The sequence below is a fragment of the Cygnus olor genome, chromosome 1 (assembly GCF_009769625.2).
Source record: "Cygnus olor isolate bCygOlo1 chromosome 1, bCygOlo1.pri.v2, whole genome shotgun sequence".
NCBI lineage: Eukaryota > Metazoa > Chordata > Aves > Anseriformes > Anatidae > Cygnus > Cygnus olor.
In genome coordinates, this window is record NC_049169.1 from 60,491,216 (window position 1) to 60,497,215 (window position 6,000).

Sequence of the window (6,000 nt, forward strand, 5' to 3'; positions counted from 1 at the left end):
AGAGGAACAGAAACAGAGAGGGACGTCCCAGAGTAGGAGTCAAGCCTTCTGGAGGTTAAAGGAAGAATATTCCCAGTGTGACATTATCCAACCTTTTTAAGATGTACTAAATGTGCTTCCTTACAGAGAGGCAGGTCAGTTGGCTGGGCTAATTCATTAACTTGATTTAGGGAAACTAGCATGCTATCACCAACTTATATAAGTCACAACATCTTCGTTGTTTATCTTTAAGTCCTAGATCCTGGAGTCACGTCATTTAATAAAAATTCAGACTTTAAAAAAGTTCTGTGTTTTTCTAGATTGTGGACTAAGACTTGAAGATGTGAACTGTAAAGGCTCCAAAAAAGGAAAAGCAGACACAAAAACAGATGTTAGTGATCCGTTAGCCAGCCTTATGATTTCTGAATACTCAGACTTGACCACCAAGCTGGCATTAACATAGTGTTAACATCTTGCATTGCCTGCCTTCCAACACTGTGTCAGCTCTGGTACAGATGGAAGGAAAAAAGAATGTACTTCTCTGAATGGCCTTCCTCTTTTCTTCCCTATCCCCCGTGTATTCATAAAGCCACACTTTGCCCCGTACTGCAGCTCAAGAGACATTCAGAGATACAATTATGGTGCAAACGTAACAGGGTTATTACCACAAGAACACAACAAACCGCTCTAGCTAAAGTATGTGTATTGCAGGCCTGTGATGTTAAAACCAGACTTCCTTAAAGTGCCTTTGGTTGCAGACAATAACAACAACTTGTATGGCAAAAGACCACTGAAAATAACTTTTAAAGAAAGGATCTGTTTTTACAATGGCAGCACTTCATCTGATGTGCAGACCTTGGATCATAATTGATAGTGAGACAGCCAAGGGAAGTAGTAGGTTTAGGCTACGGGAATTCAACTGAACAATGTTCTGCATTCAGATAATTGCATGAAATTGGGCTATTAGTGTAATTTTTGCAAATTGCAGTAACATAAAACAAAGTAAAATATTCCCACTGTACACATTCAACTAATGCGCTAAAAAGGGAATGACAACTGGTTTCAGACAGAGCACAGAGGACTCCCATTCTCTGTCCAAATCCAGCTCTGTCCAAATACTGCTCTCAATCTCACAGGTTACTCAAATGGACTTTCAAAGGGAAACTCTTTTCATAAAATCGTAAGTAAACAAACATAATGTAATAGTGCTGGTTTTCACTGGCAAGGACGTTACTAACATGTCCTTTAGCTGACCTTAGAATAACGTTGCATGAAATATCACTAAGAACTGGAGAAGGAAGGACTTTCTGGCTCCAGCTGCTCGCTCCAGCAGCTCTCCTGACTGAATGTCAGCAGTAGCTGCAGCTCGTGCCTTTTCAGCTTCCTCCGTGGCATAGGACTATTCAGTCCTGTGGCTTTCCCCTAGCTAAGAAAAAAGGTTATCAGCAGAGATGTCCCAAATCCTCCCTTGTCTTAATTTCGTAGCCTTTATTTTTTACCCTGCACTCACCCCTGTGACTCGAACTCAGCGTCTGGAATGAGCATCTGCAGAGGATGGTTTCAGAGGTGGCTTTTGTAAGCACAGCTTCAGCACGTTCGAGTCATCCAAGCAGAGAAATGCTGGCTCACCGCTGACCCGGGCTAATTATCCTAATGCTTTGAGCTCAGTCTGGCTAATGCCTACTGCCGTGGTACCTGAGCAGGAGGACTGCAATTAATTATGCTTTTATCTTTATTGAATACTTGGATGCTCAGGAGCATGTGCCAGCCACATGACTGGCTGGGCTGCCAAGGGGAATGCCCGTGTCACTAACATCTCTGTGGGGTTTGGAAGCAACTTCCGAGTTGCCTGCCTCTTCTCTCCTGTTTTCAAATAATTTTATAGGGAATAATTTTAAGGGAAATAATTTTAATTACGTTTGTGATGATCAGAGAATATGATATCAAACAATCAATTCGGGTACCTGTGGTCAGTAATTCAATTTCTTTACTTGTGTTTTTCAGCTTTAACTCTGCATCAGAGTACAGAAGACAGCACCCTGTCAGCATCCTGTAACGAATGGAAGTGTAAAAGGCGGTCGAGTCCTGAAAAAAGTCCCTTAGTTCCGATTCATTTCTCTGTCACTAAATTTAGCAGTGGGGTAAGCCTTTCATGTCATCTGATGTAGCTCCCTGGATCCCGCTTTGTGTCCTGTCTATGTGAGCCTTAAAACTCCAAAAGAGGGGATTTTTGCTGATGTCCTCAACAGTCCATTACCGTGCTGGTGTATCCCACTGGCAGAAATTGTATGTGGAGATCCAGACTCAAGTTTTCCTTTTTTTTGGATTAAATTCTTTCTGTTTCAAACATTGCCCTTAACAAGCTCTTCTTTTCTTGACAATTAAGGCTTTTCAAGCGTTTTATGTCTCTTTATTACGTCTGCCTGTCACAAGACTGTACAATGGTCTTTGAGAGCTTCCTTGGGGCACGGCTGCACTGCGACGCACCGTGGTGCATGTTTCCCTGAGGCAAAGCTGAATGAGCCGGCTCCGAAATTGGGATTGAGGCGTTGGCTATTTAGTGCAGCGAGACAAGGGCCATCTTTTCTGGCTTGCTCCATTTGGTGTCTGTTCAGCTCAATACAATGAGGTCCTGGTTTGTGAGCAGGGTTTGTAAGCTTTGCATTCAGAAAAGGAGAGGAGTGATGAAAGTAGGAGAAAGCTGTACGTAGCTCTGACTGCAGTGTTCAGTGCCGAACAAGGGTGATTGGGGAGGGATAATGCTGTTTGAGGACAATAATGCGAAATATGGTGTAGGAATCACGCAATTTGGGCCTCAAACGTAGTCATATAAGGTAAGTTTCTTGCTATACAGATATCTGGGTGGTGACATTTTGCTGAGAGATGGGGCAGCAAAGTGGGAAGAAAAGGTCTTAACAGTGACATACAGACAGGAAGACTGTAGGAAGACGAATGTGAATAAAGAAAAGAATAGACAACAGAAGCAGGGGTATTTTGTGGCAGGTATTGAATGGGAGGGAGCCTGGGGTTGTAACTTCTGGAGGGACCAGAAACCATTAGCAGTAGGAAACCAAAGTAGACTTGAAGAAGGGTTCTCACAGCTTTTATAAGGAAGAAGGGCTCTTGCAGCTTTTATCTTAGGAAGGTCAAGCTACTATCATCTATCAGCAGGAGGAAAAGCTCTCTAGAGGTGAATGGCATGGGCTAGATTTTAAAAGTATTCATTCCAGCTGCTCCTGCTGAAATCTAGCAAAGCATCTACTCATTGACTATTTGGCTTAGTTATTTTTACTTTCCAAAACCACTGATCCCTGAGTCTGCAAAATCTATTGATCTGCCTTCTTCGTTATGTAAATTAGGATAGCATTTGATTAATCTTTGGTATAATCTATATCTGGGCCAGACAGGAGGAAGCCTTATCTTTTTAAATGAAGCCCAAATGGTTTTCGGAATGGGAGATGCACCCTCAATTATGAAGTGATGATTGGAAACAGATGTGGGGGAGGATTTTGCAAAGTCTGGATATTTTTTTAGAAGTGTTTATTGACATTGCATAAAAAGGCAGGAAGGTTTGTTGATTCTGTTTTGTGGGAGGACTTTAATGGATGTGAACATAATGGACCTTTTTACTGAGCACTCTGTTTAAGATGTGATTACCAAGGATAATTTATAACAAAGTCACTGTACTTGAAACTTACTTAAGTTCCAAATTTACTATAGACAAGACTTGGCTTGCTCAGCTTTGTGCGTTGTCCTGTAACAGAGAGAAATAATGTAATTGTTGTCATGATCAATACTATTGTACCTTGAAATGCATTAATTTTAACAGGGAAAGTTAGCAAAGTATATATGGAATTATTTTCTGTAGCTCAGTGTATAAGGATGGAGGACAGTTTGACGGTACAAAACATGTCTGCAGTGCCATTTCTGTATATGGTATGTCTGTGCGTTATAAAATTGCATTTTTAGAACAAAATGGGATAATGAAGGTCATGATTGTTTGCAGATATGAAGAAAAGAAGACTCTAGCATCAGAGAGTGACATACCTCTCCACTGGAAGAACACCACTAAGTCCATTTAAGCTAACACATTGCTGCAGAACTTAAGAGACAGGAATTTGAGGCAGAGGATTTTGGCATGTGGTGGAAGTGAAGGAGTCAGAGGAGGCAATCAGCGTAACCATTCTGAGGAAGAAGTGCACAATAAGACTAGACCATATTGATCTGGGAATGCTTTGGGTCTTTTTTATGTCACTTACCATGTGGCTTTCTGCAGCGTGCAGCTTTGCAGAGAGTAAAAGAAAAGCCATCATGAATAAAAACAGTCTCTGCTCCCTCCATTAGACACAAGTGTTGATAAGAAAAGTAGATGTCTGAAGGTCCTCACTAAGCTAAGCTAGAACACTACCTTTGAATTCTTTTTTCAATGTGTGGTTCATCAAATTGGAGACATGCACAATAAATAAATAAATAAATAGATCTGTTTCCTCACATATTTCAGCAACAGCAAAAGAGCAGGAGAATAAAATCTCTCTCTCCCTGATAAATACCATCCCCTAAAGGCAAAAATATCATCAGCAGTTCTGGCCACTAAGTCCCAAATCAATAATAACTGGCAGTTAAATTACTGAGCAGTTGTCTGATTCCATTGGAAATAATGTTGATGGTCTCCAATTCACTCCGGCATCTCTGAACTGCTACACGTTTGAGAACCAGGCTTCTGGATTTGGATATTGCATACAGTACAAGAAGCGAGACAATTGGAAAGTACTTTCAATTTTGTAACAGGGTCTAATTTCACATCTTCCCTTCCAGCAAAACATACGAGCATTTCCACACGGAGCCTTCTGAGGATGCTCTTGTTTCTGTCATTGCAGTGTGGGTGCTCACTGCTGAGGTTCCAGCTTCCAGATATCATCCCGCTGTGTGTGTTTAGTTGTGAGGTTCCTATCAAAAGTGTTATTTGTTCTTTTTTCCCTTATGTTCTTCACAAAGCAAGCTCTCAGCTTCTAGGTGAAGCCTGTCATCATTAATCTAATCATACTTTGCACAGCCTTTTATTATTTTTTTTTGCATCCTCAGTCTTGCCCTTGTGACAAATCACAGTAGCCGTCATGGTAATGGAAAGCTCAATAACGTCAAAAACTTCCTGGTGTATATGCAATGGGAAGTCATTCAGCAGTACGTAAATAATCCTTGCTAGCCATACTGTTACAGAAGATTACTTCTCCTCTCCCCTCAAGCAGGGTGGCTAATATCTTGATCCACACTACCAAAGACCACAGTAAGGTGCCACAGAAAAGAGAATTCCTCTTCTCCCAACTCACCTACTTTGTGTGATGACTGCATTTGTAAGCTGCAGAGTAGAACACAGTTACGGTTATAGCTAATTTCACTTTGTGAGTTTGCAAGTGACAACGTAGGGGAGCCTGTGAGAACCACAGATTCCAGGATCTCTGGTTTGTATTAATGTCCTAGCAAAATGTGCTGTATTTTTCCAGAGTACTGTTTTAGTGAAATCTGAAGTCTCCTACCTATCTTTGCTTTACATATATGCATATATAGACTATTTATAGTGATGTTATAGATGACCGTCATTCTTGACTTAAAATACTTGAATACTTGTCAGAAGCATGTTTGTGTTTTTTTTTTTTTTTTTTTTTCCCTCTACCATAGGGAAAGGAAAAACAGGTCCCAGCATGTCATCCCTTCAAGGGGTATCTGGGCAAATTTCTTGCTGTTTATTCTGCTGCACTTTTGTTCTGTGCATCTGCATTGGGTGAGAAGGACTGGAGAGAGAAGGTGGTGAAGATCCAGTGAAAGAGTCTGAAGCCCTGAGGAAAGCACAAAGAGAAGTAGAAACAGACATGCTTGAAGCTGTAAACTAAGTCCTTTGTCACGATTCCTGTTGTACTCAGGAAAACAGGACTTTCTGGTTAACGATGTGAAGTATATTGAAGAAATAGCTGAAGGCTACATAAAGAGCAGGAGAATAAACCTGCAGTCAGTGATAAAATTGTT